The 8,185-nt window shown below is 44.3% G+C and overlaps 1 protein-coding gene across 1 annotated transcript in view; it reads left to right on the top strand.

The window, feature by feature from the left end:
- Positions 1–761: 761 nt before the first annotated feature.
- The window catches only part of LOC147698470 (fibrinogen-like protein 1), a 203,073-nt gene continuing 195,649 nt past the window's right edge, over positions 762–8,185 (top strand). The window contains exon 1 of the mRNA XM_086933449.1: positions 762–893. The gene's annotated coding sequence lies outside the window, so the exon portion shown is untranslated. The remainder of the gene's footprint in view (positions 894–8,185) is intronic.

Genomic DNA, 8,185 nt, shown 5'->3' with positions numbered 1-8,185 from the left:
AACCCCTCCTTTGTCCTCCCCAGAACACTGACAATGTATCCCCTCTCCTACCTGTCTGTGGAGTACAAAGTGTCAGATACCAGTGCCGGACTGTCCTTAGCGAGCATCAGGCGTTTTCCCGGGAGGATGGAAGGTCGAGACTTCATTTTTTGTTACTGGGAGCTTGTTTTGCAGCAGTGCTGCAATATGGGCCCCAAGTTACAAAAGCCGCAGTGATTTACACTTGCACTCAAGGCAAAAAAAGCACTATGACTCAGGCAGCCGTTAACGCGTCATAGCGCTTACTTTTTTCCGTTTAAGCCATGTTGCACAGATGCGTTGTGCACAGCAACACATCTGTGCAACATGTATAAACATTAACAAAGGCAATAGATGTCGCATAGGCGAAAGCAATTGGCTTCGCCAATGCTTGTTTTTTAATCCTTCTTTCTCCTTATGTCCTTGGTTTTTTTTCTTCTTGTTCTCCCTCCCCCTTTCTCCCTTTCCTGCCTTTGTCTGTCTTGTTACAAGTCAAACTCTGATTGTAAAAAATAATACCAGAACGAAACAAATAGTGCTGGTGGGCCCCATCTGCAAACACAGGCTCGGATGAAGCACAGCGTGCACAAAGGGTACTAGTGATGCAGCACCAGGTCCCCCAAACTAGGCGTAGAACATTGTACGAAAACGGCACGATCACGGAACAAAATGAAATTCTCCAAATATCTTTCCAGGAATGTTTGAAGTAGCCTGAACAAAACAAAAAGATCTTTGCACTTAATGTGGACCATCTGGAATACGTCACTACACTAAATCACAACCCAAAACATCCCCTCAATACTTCCGCCTGCATTTTCGGGAAGCGACGTTCTGAACAAAACGCAACGTACAGACCAGGAAGTCTATGGCGTCAGGTAAACTAGGCATTTTACGACCAGCTTTGCTGAATGCTGCATGACTTTATAGATTCCATACGTTTCCTTCATTTCGTTATTAACCCACTTCTGCATGAACGGAGAGGCCTGTTCCCCCGCTTAGTGCAAAAACACCCCCTCATTCCTCTCAGATGAAAAAAGTTTTTCTGAGCTACATAATGCACTTCTAAAATCTGCCCTCGCAGTCCCCAGGAGTATGAGCTGCTAGCAAGTAATTACATGTTGGGACATACAGATAGCCTTTTTGAGTAAATTGTCTGTATCATGTATCATTATATAAATATGTACGTTTTAGTTGTTTTACTTTTGCTTTGTGTCTGGTATTTCTGTCAGGCTGTCTGTGCATTAAGAGCAAAAAATTTGTGACGCAGTCAAAAGTAGCTCTGTTGTAGTTCTGCTATGTTAAAGCCAATTTCCTTACTGTAGGAAGCTGGCTCTTTATATGGTGTACCAAAAAGAGGTATACTGTGCAAAGAATCCAGAGTTTTCCTTTCTAGTAGACAGGAGCTTGCTCTACCAATCCTAAAACGCTCTCTTAGAGGGTAGTTTGGTCGAGCAGCCTTAGGCTTATCAGAGAGGAGTGTTAGACTTCCCCTGCACCTACACAGCCAATAAATGACACACCCGACTCAATAAGGAGATCCGCATGAATTTATAAAAATAACACTTATCTTTATATAACTTTAGGCGCCAAGAGCATCAAAATCAGGTAAATACTTTTAAAATAGCAGGTTTGAAGAAACATTTGATACTTTAAATCGTAATTGAAGCACTTTGCGGCAATGTTAACTTAGGAAGCAAACATACGCTGCATTCGGCCACTTAACAATGACTTACGGGACCCTTCCTCAGGTCTTAAGGTGAGTATAGGGCAAGATCCTAGGCAACACCAACAGGTTACCTCGAGAGGCACTGAGGCATCTGAGCGCAGATGTGTGGTTTTCAGTGTCGGGTGATTGTGATACTTTAAATCAGATTTGAAGCACTTTGAGGTAATGTTAACCTCTGTAGGAAAATCATGTATTGCATCTGGGCACTCAACAGCAACTTACGTGACCGATCTTCTGGACTTAAGGTGTGTATGGGGCAAGGTCCAAGGCAGCACCAACTGTTCACTTTGGGCAGCACTGGTTCGTCCGGGTGCAGAGGTGCCTTACAGCGTTGGGTGGCCCATTCAAATCCATGGAGATGGGACCGTCGGAAGAGAGGATGTAGGCTCGGACTGGGGCACTCACCTTGCTGAACCAACAGGGGTTCAACTCTTGTTATTTTTGCGGACGTGTGAGCGGCTTTGGTCCTCTTCTCCAGGGGGTAAGGGAGATGGGTGCAGAGGTGTCTTAAGGCATCGGATTTTCATCACCGGCAACACTTGCAGTAGAGAGGTTCTGCAAACAGAGGCTCCATGCGGCGTTGGAAAGTCCACAGTGGGCAAGTCCAAGGTGAGCTTTGTCTCTGGAGGGCCGGGGAACCACGCTGGCACCATTGGCCTAGTTCAGCTCGGGCTCGGAAACACAGGTGAAGGGTGTTTTGTGTTGTCAGGTTTTTTCTATCCGAAGCACTCACAGTCTTCTTTGAGGTGCCTGCCAGACACAGGAAAGCAGCTCTGATGTTCCATGGGAGTTTTTAAGGCTTTAGTGAAGGCAGGCAGAAATCTCAGGCTTTGGAGGCACAACAGCTGCAGGACAAGACATCGCTGGTGCAGTTTTGACAGCGAACAGCAGACTGGCAGGCAGGGCTGGTTCCAAGCCAGTTGCTCGTCCTCGTACTCCTGCTTTTGCGACTCTTCAGTGTCCTCCATCTTCATAGATCTTCAGGATCTCAGGGCCACACTGGCCCCATTGGCCCACTTCAGCTCAGGCTAGGCAGCACAGGTGCAGTGGTGCTTTCTAGTGTTGGGTTTTCGCAGTCGTGGAGCTTCACAGCTCAGTCTTTGGTACCTGCAAGATGCAGAGAAACAGCTCTGTTGTTCCACAGGAGCTCAGGGGTCTTTGGAGAAGTGCTGGCAGTTCTCACAGGCTTTGGAGGATCAACAGCTTGCAGGGTGAGATGACTTTAGCACAATTGTCAAGAATAGGTGAACAGGCCGGCAGGGCTGGTGCCAAGTCAGCTGCTTCTTTTGCAGTTCTTGCTTTCATGTCTCTTTGGCACTTCTTCTTATGTTGGTCGGCAGGATCACCTTTCCTGGTACCAGCGCTTTCCTGTAAAATGAATTTAGGGGAGTTAGGGGAGTACAGGGTAGTAGCCAATGGGCTACTTACTATTGGGATCACTACACACCCTGTATGACCACTTCCTGGCGTAAGTGGGCATAACTCCATCCCAAAGATCCTAAATTTGCCATCACTTCTGATAAGTTGCATCCACTTCAGGTAACCCAGTTCAGGGGCAGTGCTCACCTGAGGGGGTACACGCTTGTCTTGACTAGCTAATTTTCCTGCCTGCCCAGGTGCCAAAGGGCTCTGGACAAAGGGGGTCTGTTTCCTCTCTTGTGAGAGAAGCCAGATTTATATACCAAAGGCGGTGGGGCTCTTTGATGCTCCTTGGAATGCCAATCCCCAGGTCATCCTATTGGCGGAGGTGCAAGGCAACTCCTGCTCGAGCTGGCTCGGTTTAATGGCCCCGGAGAGCAAAGACCCTCACACTTGGGGGTTAGAAATTCATCTCTTGTGGAAGGCTGGTTAGAACCAGTCAATCGGCACACCAGTGGCTAGTAGGGTTTCAGAGGGTACCTCTAAGGGGCCCTCTGTATGCATGTATTACTCAATCTGACACTAATTAATTATTAAGCCAAGATGTTTGATAACAAACTTCCCTTTTTTCAGTGAAGCCATCATGTAGCTGGGGAAATTGTTTCTATCAGTGTCCGGCGCATGATGGTTAAATGGCTTCCCCGTTCACTTGTACTGCCAGCAATGGAATTGACCAGCACAGGGGCATACCTGCTTATGCAGTGATGCCCTCACATGTAGTATAGTACACCCTGCCCTTGGGCTGTAAGGCCTGCGGTAGGGATGACTTACCTATACTGCATGCAGTGTTGGTATACATGGCACACAGGCTGTGTGCCATGTTGTGTTTTAACTTTCATCTGTACCAAGACACGAAGCTGCAGTGGCAGTTTGCATGAGCTTCGTGCGGGGGCCCTTAGGGCGGCACAATTCGAGCTCCTGCCCTTAGGGATCCTCTTTAATACCATTTACTAGGGACTTTCAGTGGGTACCAAAGATATTGCTAATTGGGGAAACAATTGTACGATTTTGGGAGAGAGATCAGGCAGTGGGCTCTGGTTAGCAGGAACCCAGTTCACTTCCAGTCAAAATCACATCAAATACCAGGCAAAAAGTGGGGGTGAACATGTCGAAAAGGGCACTTTCCTACACTAATATTCACATGTATGTTTTATTAAGACATTCAATTTATGTGATGGATTTTTAAATAGAGCTAAATTTCATAAGCATGTTTGCAACTGGAAAGTGTTCGAATCAGTACTTAATTTGTAAAGGAATACGTGCTGTGGCCAAACGTTTTGCTCAGGAGCCTGCTGTCGGCTCTATCAAAGGTGGGGTGCCGAACACCAAGGCTCTGTAGTCTTGATTATACCTCATGCCTCTTTAAACCACCACCAGACACCCCCCTTATCTCAATGATGTAGGTTCTTTTTCATCCCTGCTTTCTCCCTTTGTTATCGGTTCCCCAATTTTCTCTTCCTCTCTGTGTTTTTCTCTCTCTTGCTCTGGATCTCGTGGCTTAGTGGACTAATACATGCACTCTAGATGGCCTGTGTTTGACCTCATGGTCACAGGTTCAACCCCTGACAGGTCCGCTCAGCCTTTCATCCTTCTGAGGTTCATAAAATGGGTACCATTGAATTGGGTAACAATGAACATCTGTTATTTAGCACCAAGATACCCTTTTGGGTGAACGTGCGCTTTACAAGTCCATATGTTATGTTTATCAAACTGTTCGGGGAAAAATAAGTGCATCTCTCCAAAAATGAGTGCCTGTGAGCCCCATTTACCACCACCAGTTCAAATTAAGTGCTACTTCCAATGTACATATTGAATATGGAAACCATGACAGTCCCCAATCATAGAAATCCCTGTATAAGAAGTAAAATTAACCAAATCATTGCATTCTGACCTGCTTTAATTAATAGGGATAACACGATTGTGTTGACAAGCCACAGCCATTAGACATGATATTCAGCAGCACAAAGAAACCTGGCAAAGTTGTAAGATACCCACCAGAGTTTCAGGAAAGTTCTTAAAGTTTTATTAGAGCAGTATCTAATGTTGCAGTCAGCCATGTCAGATTCTTAAAAAAAATTAAATATGCGCATCACTGTAAATGATGATGATGAAAATGACTTGTTGCGTAGAGATGTATCCCATTGCTAGCCAGAGGCTCTGTGCAAACTAACAGCTAAGGAGTAATAGTAGTTGTAAACAGGGGCGTAGCTACCACAGATGCAGCCGGTGCATTGCAGCGGGGTCCAGAGGTGGGAGAGGGCACACCTACAACAGTGCTAGCCCCTTGAGCCATGAGAGGGCACCTAAATAGCCATGCTGGAGTTCAGAAGGTAAAAGAGCATTAAAGATAACTTTAGTGTTTGTTTTTGTCTTGTCACATTTGCAGTGTGCTTAAAGACAGAGTCCAAATGTCAATCTAACCTTTCTGAGAAATTGCTGTTTTATTTTTGTAACGTGGAGACTGATGTTTAATTTTCTTTCTCTTCCTGCAAACTAAAAGAATTTTGTAAAGTGAACTATCTGAAAATATTGACAGTGAGAAAGAAAAGTGTTGGACTTGGTGATCTCTGCAGGGTCGACCCAAAACATTTTGCCTTCTCCCCTGCTATTTTCTGATTTTGTTTTTGGTGGCTTTAGGACTGTGCACTTTACCACTGCTAACCAGTCCTTTCAACATGGTAACATTGGCTTACACCCAACTGTCACATTTAATTTACTTATAAGTGTCTAGTAAAGTGATATACCGTATCCCTAGGGCTGGTAAATTTAATGCTACTAGTGGGCCTGCGGCACTTATTGTGCCACACACTTAAGTAGCCACTTAAAACATATTTCAGGCCTGCCATTACAGCCTGTTTAAATTGTAATTTAACTTGGCAAAATAAACCTTTTGCCAAACCTAAAACTGCCTTTTTTAAATATATATATATGTTACTCCTAGGGTAGGCCCTAAAAAGCACCTAGGGCGGGTTGCATTGTATTAAAAAAGTTGGACAGGTACTTTTAAGTTTTACTTGTCCTGGTAGAGAACAACTCACAAATACATTTTTCACTACTGTAAGGCCTACCTCTCCCATAGGATAACACTGGGTTAGAAGTGTCATTTTTGTGTCTAATAGAAGTTCAAAAACTCTTTAATGGCAGAGTCAGATTTTAAGTCACAATGCCACTTTTAGAAAGTTGGCATTTTCTTGTACTATTTCGTTTCTGCAGCCTGTATCCTTGGTCACATGACTAGGTGTAGTTGGCCTTTGTGTATTCCTCCCTGACAGTATCACAAAGGGGGACTGGGTGTTAGCAGGATGGGCTAATCTCACATGATGGGAGAGGAGGAGCTGCCTCAGCGCACACACACAAAGAAATTGCTTCATACTAGCCTTTTGTGACTCCAGACATCCTAGTACATGGCCGATGTGGGGTTAAATCTCAAAGGTTTTCCCACTTCAAACCTGTCACTGGGTTCAATTATTGGACCCTTAGCCCAATTCTTTAGTACACTTCTGGACCTCTGGATACTACAAGGAAAGGACTGCCCTGCTGTCTAATGCCGGCCATGCTGTCTAAGAAGGCCTGTTCCCTTCATCCCAGCGCAGTTAATCCAAGGCGCGGCAGACTAACCTTCTATTCTGAGCTACAGGAACATAACAAGCTCCAGTGGCCTTTCTGCAACTGCCCAGCTGACCCGTGACACCGGACCTGCAATTTGACCTACCTGAGCCCTGCTGGCCTCTACTAGAGTGAGTTCCTGATCTCAAGAGATACCTCCCAGTTTCTGGATCTTTGGTTGACATCATGTGAACTCCTCATGTGAAGAAAAGTAGAAATCCTGACATTTTTGGGCTCTTTGCAACTGCAAATGGGCATGTTGGCTCCAAGATCTTGCCAACGGGAAGGTCCAGCAGCGACCGTCCGCGACACCTGACAGGATCTTCATGCTACAGCAATGATTATCCGTGACACCCGGCCTGCTCTTCATGCTACAGCGACACCATCTGTGTTGATCTCCCTGCTATTAGTGGCCTCCTACCGTATGAACTGAACCTTATAAACTGGAGTCTTCGTGGCTGACTTTGAGAAGGTAACTTTTACTGTAGAACTAACTTTGTCTCTGTATCCAGACGTGTCCCATCATGGTTGGCCTGAACTTGTGACTTTCACATGGTGTCGCACACCCAGATAACTGCAAATGGCGCTTTGTCCTTTTAGGTGCTATACGTACCAAAATCGTTAAAACGCCATATCTCCGGTTCCACAGCTTGAGTATTTGTCATTTTGGTCTCACATACTGTATTACATTTTACTCAATTTTCCTAAATTAGTGTAGGACTTTTCTAGTTGTGTTTTTACATTATTTCTGTTGAAGTACTGAATAAATACTTTATACATTGCCTCTAATTTAAGCCTGGTTGCTTTTGTGCCAAGCTACCAGAGAATTTATTTTGTGACATTTGTGATTCACTCTGACAAAGATTTGACTGCTGTTTGAGAGGAGATCACACTCCACTCAACCAGCAACCCAATTTTCACAGACAGGCTTTAGGATATAGTTTTCTTCTAACACAAAACAACACGTAAATACAAATAAATGAACTGTACAAATATTTCTAAAAAATAAACATTTAAGAAAGCATAAGTGAAGCACATTTTTTGAAATTCTGATGTGTGACCGAAACAAAGATTTTAGTAGGATCAAAACAAATCATGGCTCTTTTCTTGATAATGCGCAATGGCAAATATTCACTTATACCCACATATTTTTGTTTGTACATTATATAGTTTTATCAGTAAAACTGTATGTATACATTTAGCTGTCATTTCAATGGGAAAAGTGCTATCTGTAAAGGATAGTGGTTTCCACACAATGCTTTAGTAATTTTTTGCTGACAGTGTGCTCCTAAATGCAACACCAGCTACATACTACAAATTCTCCTGCTGAATGCGCATGGCTCATTTGTGACACTTGTTTTTTGTGTGATGCTTGGATTTTTTCAGAATCCCACGTTGTAGTGAAGGACAGCTACC

Source organism: Lissotriton vulgaris, chromosome 8, assembly GCF_964263255.1.
Source record: "Lissotriton vulgaris chromosome 8, aLisVul1.2, whole genome shotgun sequence".
Lineage (NCBI taxonomy): Eukaryota > Metazoa > Chordata > Amphibia > Caudata > Salamandridae > Lissotriton > Lissotriton vulgaris.
This window is presented reverse-complemented; position numbering and strand designations above follow the sequence as displayed.